The sequence below is a fragment of the Epinephelus moara genome, chromosome 11 (genome assembly GCF_006386435.1).
Source record: "Epinephelus moara isolate mb chromosome 11, YSFRI_EMoa_1.0, whole genome shotgun sequence".
NCBI classification, from domain to species: Eukaryota; Metazoa; Chordata; class Actinopteri; order Perciformes; family Serranidae; genus Epinephelus; species Epinephelus moara.
The window spans coordinates 16,773,160-16,783,140 of NC_065516.1; positions in this window are offsets into that span (position 1 = coordinate 16,773,160).

Genomic DNA, 9,981 nt, shown 5'->3' on the forward strand with positions numbered 1-9,981 from the left:
AGAGAGTGAGAAAGCACAGCTGGTACCGGTGTATCAAACATTTCAAATATTCAGAATCAATATGTATCAATAAATGGATATTTTTGACAACACTACTTCAAATACCTGGACTGTAACTGCAAGCCACAAGCTTTTATAAACTGGCCTGAGTAGAAGAGACGGCTATAAAACTTGATTACTTACTCCTATCCTTCCTTATGAATGAATATATTAATTGTTCAGTCTATGAAATGTCAAAAAAAAAAGTTAAAAAAAAATAGTCGTTTTGTCTGAGCAATAGTCCCAATCCCAAAGATATTAAATTTATTATCATATCACATCCAAAAATTTAGTTTCGTAGACTCTTTTCACATCAAAATGATCAATAATCACCTGTACTTTTTGGTTAAATGATTGGAGGTCTTGCAGCACTCCAGTATGAGTTTACAAAGCAACATGGAACAATTAATGCACCAGTCAGAAAAAAACTGATAAGAAATACATATATCAAAAGGAAGAGTCTTGAAAACACTGATTTAATAAGAGTCACAAAATAAGGTCAGGATAAAGAAGATGAGTACAGAAACTGCTGTTGGGCATGCAGCCTACTGTGACCCACCTTTGTAGCAGTGTTTGTAATGGTGATTGAGTTACTCTGAGAGGTCAGCACGTGAATCGAGTCAGTCTTAAAATTTTATGAACGAAGCAGAGTCATCTGTCTGGGCCTTTGCACTGTGTTCTTCTTGTCAGGTTCAAATAAAAATATATTTTGATCCAACTCTGGGGTCTGTTCTTGAATGATTGACAGGTGAAGACTTCATACTAAAATGTGCCTCTTTTATTTGATGAATTATGTTTAAGGTGATTATAAATTAGTGTTGTCAAGATACTGGAATGTCTAACTTCGATACAACACTGAAAAATATCTATATTTGAAACTATTTCTGACACCACAGGGAAATAAATGACATCAAGGGCATAAAATTTAAACAAGGGAATAACATGACAATGATGACATCGTCATCAGAATGACTGTAGTAAACATTGACAAGAAGAGAGAATCAAGAAAGCACAGCTGGCTACACTGTATCAAACATTTTAAATATTCACGATCGATATGTATCACTATATGGATTTCTTTGAAAACACTAGGTTATGTAAGAAAAAGGTTAGGAACCACCGATCTAGATGATATGTCAATGTGATTACTCTTCCCAAGTGGCAGCTTAGTTACAGGTATCAACCTTCAATGACACCAACCATTGATCCAAAAATGAAAAAAATCTAGGTCACTTCATTTGAACACAACATGTCATACATAGAAAAAAATGAATTCTACCTCTTTCCTGCACTTGTTCAAGCATTGATGCTTGCAGGTCTGTATACTCTTGAAGGCCATAAGTTGCAAGACGTCCATTGGTGCTGGGCGTCCTTCGCATACTTGTAAGACAAGTGAAAGATATTGTACATCCATTACAACGAAGAACCCAAATGTCTATAAATTACCTATACATATTTATACTATAGTATTATTTGAGCAAGATGGTGAACATTTATTTATTGTATTTATCATAACTTTGTCATCAGTTGCCCATCCATGCTGGACCACAGCTCCATCTCTCAGCGTTCTTGATTGATGGTTTCCAGTAGACATTGAACACCACAATCCGCTTAATGTATCCTTTTTGCAATGCCAAGTTAAGCACAAAGCCAGCAATCTCTCTGAAAGTCTTGCCTTCGCTGTACAGTTTCTGAACAAGGTTTATTTCATCAATGAAGCTTGGAGAATGTTCTCCAATATCTTCAACTGCTGATGCTGATTTCTCTTGCAACAGTGGCCTTGTTAGTTTTCCACAATGAGCCATGTGGATTTGAGAATGCCCAAAGCACTGGTACAAAAGGATGAGCTAGAACATCTTTACTAAACATCTTTACTTAAGGAAGAAATGATGGCATGCCCAAAAGATCTTTATCTGCTTCCACCACCTCCCTGTTTTGTGCTTGGTTTACTCTGTCACTTTTCATGATGCTTGAGAATGTTGTCAGATTCTGTTTTCTCATTTTGTCATAGAACTTGGCTGTTGGTGACCTTTTCTACAAGTGTTTACCTCTGCAGCTGATTCCTGGCTTTGTCTGGTAATACAGCAATTGCTGGTGAGAGAATGACATCAGACTCATCTGGACCTTGAGGGTTTACCCAGCTTTTCTCCACAAGCTCTACAAAGGCATACATGTGCCTTCTCTTCTCTATCCTGGGCTCATGTAGATCTTCATGACTGAAACAACCTGTAGACTCATTGTCTGCCATGTCCCAAAGTTGTCTCAGATATTGACGTTGGTTTTCTTAAGTGACTGCTCCAGTTTTCAGAATGAAACCTTTCGTTCCTCGACAGTCTAGGTGTTCTTGTTTGCAGTCTCCTTAATTGTCTAAATTGACAGAAAAACCCAGTCTACAAAGTGTGCGTGAACACCAGGATGGCAAGACATTTGAGCACGTCAGATATCTGGCATTCTTCAGTTTATCATTAGCTCTCAGTCAATGGCATCTGGGGCTTTGGAGAAGGATTCTCTTCACAGATTAATCCTGGTTTACACTATTCTGGGCAGATGGCATTGTGAAGGCAAGCGGTTTGCTAATGCCAGCATTGTGAACAGAGTGCCCTGTGGGGTTATGGTATGGGCTGGCATGAGCTACAGACAATGAACACTTGAGCTTTTTCTTGATAGCAGTTTGAATGGCACTCCTTTTCCACCAAATTAGCTCTGGTTCCTGAACTAGTTGTGTTCAGGAACATTGAACATTGGTGCCGGCAAACCAACCCGAGTTTCCACCAGTTTTGAGCAGAACCATTATGATCAAGGATGTGTCATCAGTGGAGGGCGTTGCACAATGTACAACAGAAATAAACAGTAGTAGCACTCTTTTTTCCCCTTATGATTTATACTTTACTTCCTCATTGTTGCCTTCCTCATCTGTTCTTTCCAATCTGTGAAAGGCCCACTGATGTCACAATTTACACTTTAGGTTAAGAAAAAGCAAGTATCTTTTTCTATTCCAGCTGAGAACCAACTTTTCAGGTTCCAAACCAATTTATTTTTGGTCGAAATGCTTCGAACAGTTCAAAGTTAGGTGTGGGAACTGGTATGGAACCAGTTCCATATTGGTGGAAACGGGGTAATAGATATCATGAAGAGATCCTGCGACCCGTTGTCATGTCAGTCATCCTCCGCCGTGACCTCATGTTGCAGCATGATAACGCACAGCCCCATGTTGTAAGGATCTGTACACAATTCCTGGCAACTGAAAACATCACTGTCCTTGCGTAGCCTGTGTACTCACCAGGCATGTCACCCATTGAGCACGTTTGGGACGCTCTGGATCGGTGTGTATGACAGCGTCTTCCAATTCCTGACGATATCCAACAACTTTGCACAGCCATTGAAGAGGGGTGGGTCTACACTTCACAGGCCACAATCAACAACCCGATCAACTCTATGTGAAGGAGAGGTGTTGCACTGTATAAGACAAATGACGGTCACACCAGATACTGACTGATTCTTGGGGTATCTGTGACCAAAAATACATTTCTGTAGCACTAGTCTTGTGAAATCTTAGTAAATCTTTTTGTTTCAAGACAAAATCGCACATTTTCTAGTGCCTTTAATTGTGTCCTTCCCAAGGCACACCTATGTGGTAATGATGCTGTTTAATCAGTGTCCTGATATGCTGCACCTGTCAGGTGGATGGATTATCTTGGAAAACGAGAAGCTCACTAACACTGATTTTAACAAATCTGAGACCAAAAATCGAGAGAAATGAATTTATTGAGTGCAAAAAAGTCTTCAAATTTTAACTTAAACCTTTGAAAAATGAGACCAAAAACAAAAGTGTTGCATTTAAATTTTTGGTCAGTGTGTGTTGTAGACATGCATGTGTGGTTTTATGTGACTCAGACATGATTATTGCATGTACTGGTACATAACATCTACACACAAACCCACTGTGCAGATACTGTAGGGTGATAATGGAAAAACAATTAATGAAAAACTTGGTAAAGCCGCTCATTTGACATGGTTATCATTTTTCAAAGTACTTATATTGTCCCTACAAACAACCCATGTGGGTAGTAAATCGGCTGAAAAATAGGCCCTATATGGGATTATCCACCTGATGGGTTTACCCAAATGGGCCACACGTGGGTTATGCTGGGACTACCTGTGTACCAAGTGGGTATGGGCTCAACATTGGGATCTTATCTGGAGTCCACTTGGGTAAAATCAACCATGTGGGCAATCAGCATGGGGCCACTGTAGAACCTGTGGGCAATCCCATATAGGGCCCATTTTTCAACCTATTTATCACCCAAATGGGCCCCACATAGAAATGCTGGCTGAGAAACTGGTACCAAAGATAGTTTGCCACCTGAGTTTGCACCAAACTCTGGCCTGGTCCATGGATTATTGTGATGTATTAAACTTCAGCATGTAGCCATCTCAGTTGGACAACAGTGTTATTCTGCAGTGTGACCACTGGATGGCAGTAAATCATCAGGTCACAGGTGATGGGACGTGTTTACAGTAGCAGCAGCAGAGTGATTCACAGCACTGGTATGACCTTGCCTACAATAGATTCATTAAGTTGATTTGGGGAATGTAATAGCTGGGTATCCCAGCGATTAACACCCACTTAATATTGTTTATAGGCAAAATGTGCAGCGCTTGTCTTACACTTCATTACATCCTGACTCTTTCCTTGAGTTATAGCACAAGTGCCAAACACTATACAAGTTTAATTCTCTTTTTGTCCTTCGTGCTTCTGAATGGTCAATAACATTTCCCTCCTTCATGCCCCCACCCCTTTTTTTTGCTCCCCTGTGCTGTACTGTTTACTCAGCTTTCTCTCTGTACTGCTGTAGAGCTTTATCTCCTCAATCTGCAGGGAAGCAGTTCCACTATCTACCTGATCCCGAGGATTTCACACAAACCACACTGCATTTTTCACTGTCATGCTCTCCTTCAGGACCAACCCAGAGCATTTAAAGTGTAAAATTATGCTCTTCAAATGGAGATTGGCTGCACGAAGCTGTGGGAAGATGTCAAGTGATTGACTTGCAGAATGTTTATTTAAATTTTTTGGCATGCATTTTTGAAGTAATTGTGGTGGCAGAATAATACATAAGTGTTTCACTTTCCCAGATGCTTACTGTTTCTCCGTTGTATTTATGGATTGAATGCAAACATGAATACTGATTAATGGAACAGTGGAAGTGGCTGTATATGAAATTTGCTCCTTCTGTTCATGGTGCCATAGCTTAGTGTACGCTTAAAGGTTCAGTGTGTAGGATTAAGGGGCATATATCGGCAGAAATGGAAATATAAAATAAGTATAACATAGAAATTAAATGACTCTAATTCAATTTCTTTAGTGTACAATCGGCTGACAATTAAAGTTGAGCTGTTTATATCTATATGGGGAGAGAGACTGTCATGTTGCACCTGAATGTTTCCACAGTGGCCAAGAATGGACCACATTCTGGCTCCACTGTAGTTAGCAGCCCCTCTGCAATGAGCAGTTTTGGAAAAAATACAGATTTTTTTTTTAACACAAAACTGCTTTATTCAGTTCTTTTACCAGTTTTAATAACCGGATCCGTTTGTTTTGGAGAGAAAGAGACCTCTGTGGATAATTTAGCTTCCTATAAAAACCTCCGGAACGTCTGGATCTTTAGTTATCAGAGAAAAAAAGAAGCACACATTAGCAAGTGTTGGACATGCCGCCCACACTGACATGCAAAACAGCGTTGGAGATACATTGATTTGTAATGTGAAGCTGCTTAATTCAGTGTTTTTAACGGTTTTAGTCACCTGGGGTCTCATTTATAAAACAGTGCGTAGGATCCACACTAAAAATGTACATACAGACTAAAGCCAAAAATGGCATGCGCCATAAGATACTCAACAATTTCAACAATCAGGCTTCCACCATACCGTTAACGTGTTGCAATGTATTTCCTGACTCCAAAATGTTCGTAAGCATGGGTCAAAGCTTCTCCCATCAAGTGTGTTTTCATACATGACAACTTTTGCGTGGGAAATGGCGTATGCCTCTTTCAGGCCTCATTTTATGCATAGGCAATGTTTATAAATGAGACCCCTGGTCCATTTGTTTTGGAAAGGAAGAGATCTCTGTAGATAATTTGGCTCATGCTAAGAACCTTCTCAATATGAATTCATTTATTTTTGTTTTCTTACTTTATAAAGTGGCCCTGGGTACCTTGAAAGGCGCTATATAAATCCAAGTTATTATTATTTATTATGAACACTGAAGGAATTCTAAGCGGGAGAAGTTTCAACTGGTTGCAATCAAGTGGCAACCTCCGGTGCCAAAAACTACAGTTCTTTGAATGGCCACTTGAGGCTCCAGAAGCTAGTCAGTCCCCATAGACCCCCATGTTAAAATGCCCAACTTTACAGCAGAAATAAACATGTTTACAGCCTGGTACAAAAACTGCATGGTCTCTATGGTTAATTTCCCCCTTCATGACAACTTTACAGAGATTAATTTTTTTTATAACCCACCCATTTACATTTTATTAAGGTTTAAAGTTACACATAATTAAGGACGGGCAGCTTAAATGACAGGTTGTCTGCCGATAGTGTCCTCAGCTTCTCAGTCAGATCCACTCCTTGCTCCTCCACAGCTCCAACCTCTTGCCAAATATTGTCAAAAAACCAAGATGGCGATGGCTGAAATGCCGAACTCAAGGCTTCAAAACAGGAGTCAACAAACCCATGGGTGATGTCACAGTGACCATTACTTTTAAAGTCTATGGTTGCACTCTGCAACCCTCAGTACTGGATGCCACTAAACCTCTTAAATCTCAGGGTCCATGTCATTGGTCTGACAGCCCATTGGTCCGACATCCCATCCGACGGTCCGCGGTGCTGAACGGCTCCTGGCGGGCGTATTTTTTACCTTGATGGTGTGCCGCGACCGACTCTGGGTCAGCTGGGAAAGGCTTGAGGCGAAGCAGGCTCACAGCTTATGTGTTTGTCACTTTCTTTTTCAGTTTAACCCACACCATGATCTTTTCCTAACCCTAACCAAGTGGTTTTTGTGCCTAAACCTAACCAGACCTTAACCACAGGGCATCATGATGATTTCGGAACAATGGGATTAATATGGTCGGAACAATGGGATGTCGGACCAGTGGGCTGTCGGACCAATGGGCAGTTCCTAAATCTCACACACTGGACCTCATAGTGAAAAACAAGCAGTTACACACATGAACAGAAGTACAGTAGCAATATTCGGAGGATGTCTTTGTTTTTAACAACATTGTTTATTATTTCAAATGTAATCAAAACAACAGTAGTTACAGAAATTACAGACAGCTATGATACTGTGTGATTTTGAGTCTCATTGTGTGTCATGATAAAATAAAACAAGGTCGCAGTTATATCGAGCTCCGGCAATCGTCGCTGAATCTGTGTGACTCTCGATTCAACTCATGAGCCAGAGAGAAATCAGTGACCTGTCTCGACAACACCACTATGCTGCTTTTCGTCATCTAAAATAACATTGTTAGGAAAGTGGGAGTGAAAGTGATTAGTCAAGTCCAGTGAAGCAAGTGAGGAGTTTTCTATGATCAAAGTGTTTCGGCTTTTTGCGTGGACGAGTTTAACACAAACAAATCTTACCGTCGGCCACTTTCTCTGACTGCATTTTGACAGTGGTTATAAAAACACTTGCAGCTTCAGGTGGCAGTATTAAACAAGCAGATGAGGGATCGATCTTAACAGTATCGGGGAAAATATCTGCATGAAAAAGCCTGTTAAACTTGATCCTCTGTTCTCTTCTGTACACTGTTTAAACACTGCTGTGGAAAGGAGTTATGAGGAGTCGTAAAAGAGGGTTTGAAAAGCAGGAGTTTGTACTCTCTGGTCGACACCAATGAGACCACATCAGATCTCAGAGTGGTTGTAAAGAAAGGTCTGTGTGGAAGTTTTTAACAGCCAGTGAGTCCTTGATTTGGTATTTGTGCATGACTCTAGTGTGAATCTTTAGGTGTGCAGGTTATGTGTCAATGAGAGTGTATTTAGACGATGAAATTTAGATGAAAGATGTCAGCAGTACGTTAAGCCTCGACCCCCTTTAGTTACTGTTGCTATGCCCATTAAGCTCTCGAACTTGACAGAAGATAAAGTTACAGATTTACCAGGAAAATTCATATTATTTTTTCCAACAATAAGTTTCTAATTTCAGATACTGGTAGATTAAATCAGGTCTGTCATTCCTAGCAGAGGGCCGTCCATTTTGCCAGCTGAAATTAAAGTCGCTGGCAGATTTTATTAGCTGTACCTAGCTAGCTAATTAAGCTAACGTAAGCTCCAAAAGTGGGTTAAAAACTTTGTCTCTGTCTGACTTTTTCCTGCTTACTTTTTTTTCTAAAACACCAATTTTGTAAAGGGGTCTTAAATATGCAGGACAGGTACATACATTATGTAGCTTAATAAGACTGAAGCTGTCTAAGGCAGACAAATTTGTATTAGCATTCACTGGGTGACTGAGGTAGCGAACCATTGGTATCGTGAAAAGATAATTAATCCAGAAGTTAGTTATAAGAACACTGCTGTCCTGAAAGCATTTTCAGAATCCTCAAACACTCTCCTAACCATCGTCATGAAAAGATTTTTAGTTCACTGCATGAAAAAACAATTTTTAACCTGTTTTCCAAGTTGCGACTGTTTTCCCTACAGATAGTCGGCTGGTTGCCATCTTTGTTTTGATTCAGAAACTAGGAGCAATTTGGTCAGTCTTTGGGAATTCTGGAAATACATTCAAGTGATTTAAAATGATCTTTTTACACAACGCTGGTTAAATACCATTTAGAGAAACCAATGGTTAGCTAATATTACCTATGTGAGTAAATACAGCTATAACCCTATCTTGAGTAACACTGGCTGGAGTTGCTGAAGTTGTTAACTTCCCTAAAACAAAAATAATCCAAAAGCACCATCCAGATGCAAATGTTTGCCCAAACACCGACAGTGTCTAGGTTCCATGCATGCTAACGTTCAGCTGGTTAGCCGGACATGCTAACGATTGATTCTTTTATTTGTTCTAGCGTTGCTCTTATTTATCTCTCAGTCTTTTTGAGTTTTGTCTTTGTCTGGCTTTTTGTTTAGTTCTAATTCACCAGAGAGTAGTAAAACAATGTTCCATAATACCTGTGGGTATAGTGACAATAAAGATCATTCATTCATTGCAGGTTGCGATAGGGCAGTTACACACACAGCTAAATTGATTCCTTACACTATTGCTCTTGTAGAGTGGTGCGGGCATGTGTCCTAAAACTCGGAAATTAGTTAACATTTTTGCACTCACGGGTGCAAATTTGTAAAGCAACCAGGGCAACGCTAACTTCTGCCTTGTAGTCCTTACTGTACTCACCACAGCTACCTAAATTTGAGGTGCGTTTATAAATCCAATCTGATGCTCTACATTAAAATGAGAGCACTGGTTTTTGAAGAGATAGAGCGTTCTATTTCTACATGATTTAACAAACCATTAAGTTAATCACACATTCACTCTACTTGGCACACTGCGGCTCCGACTGTGTGGTGTTCTGAATAACCGAACGTTACATTCCAACAGTGCTCTGAATTTATGAACAGTCCAGTTTGTGCCAGAGTGCACCCAGACACTTTGAGTATTTCCGCACCTTTGACAAGAAAACTATAAAAGTCTATAGTTTTTTTATCGTTTCCTTGACCGTTAATGATGTTGAGGAATCCAAAGCTCGACATGCTTGCTATGCCTTGTTACGGTTTATAGGGGGAGGGGTTTAAAGAGCTGTCACATGAGTAGCAGTTTTATAACAATGTAAATGTCTGCAGAAGTATAACCAATAAACCTGTGTAGCTACAACTAGCTGGTTTGATGTGGATGGTGTAATGGCTGCCAAGGCTGTGGGGAGGTTGAGGTAAATATATGATGCT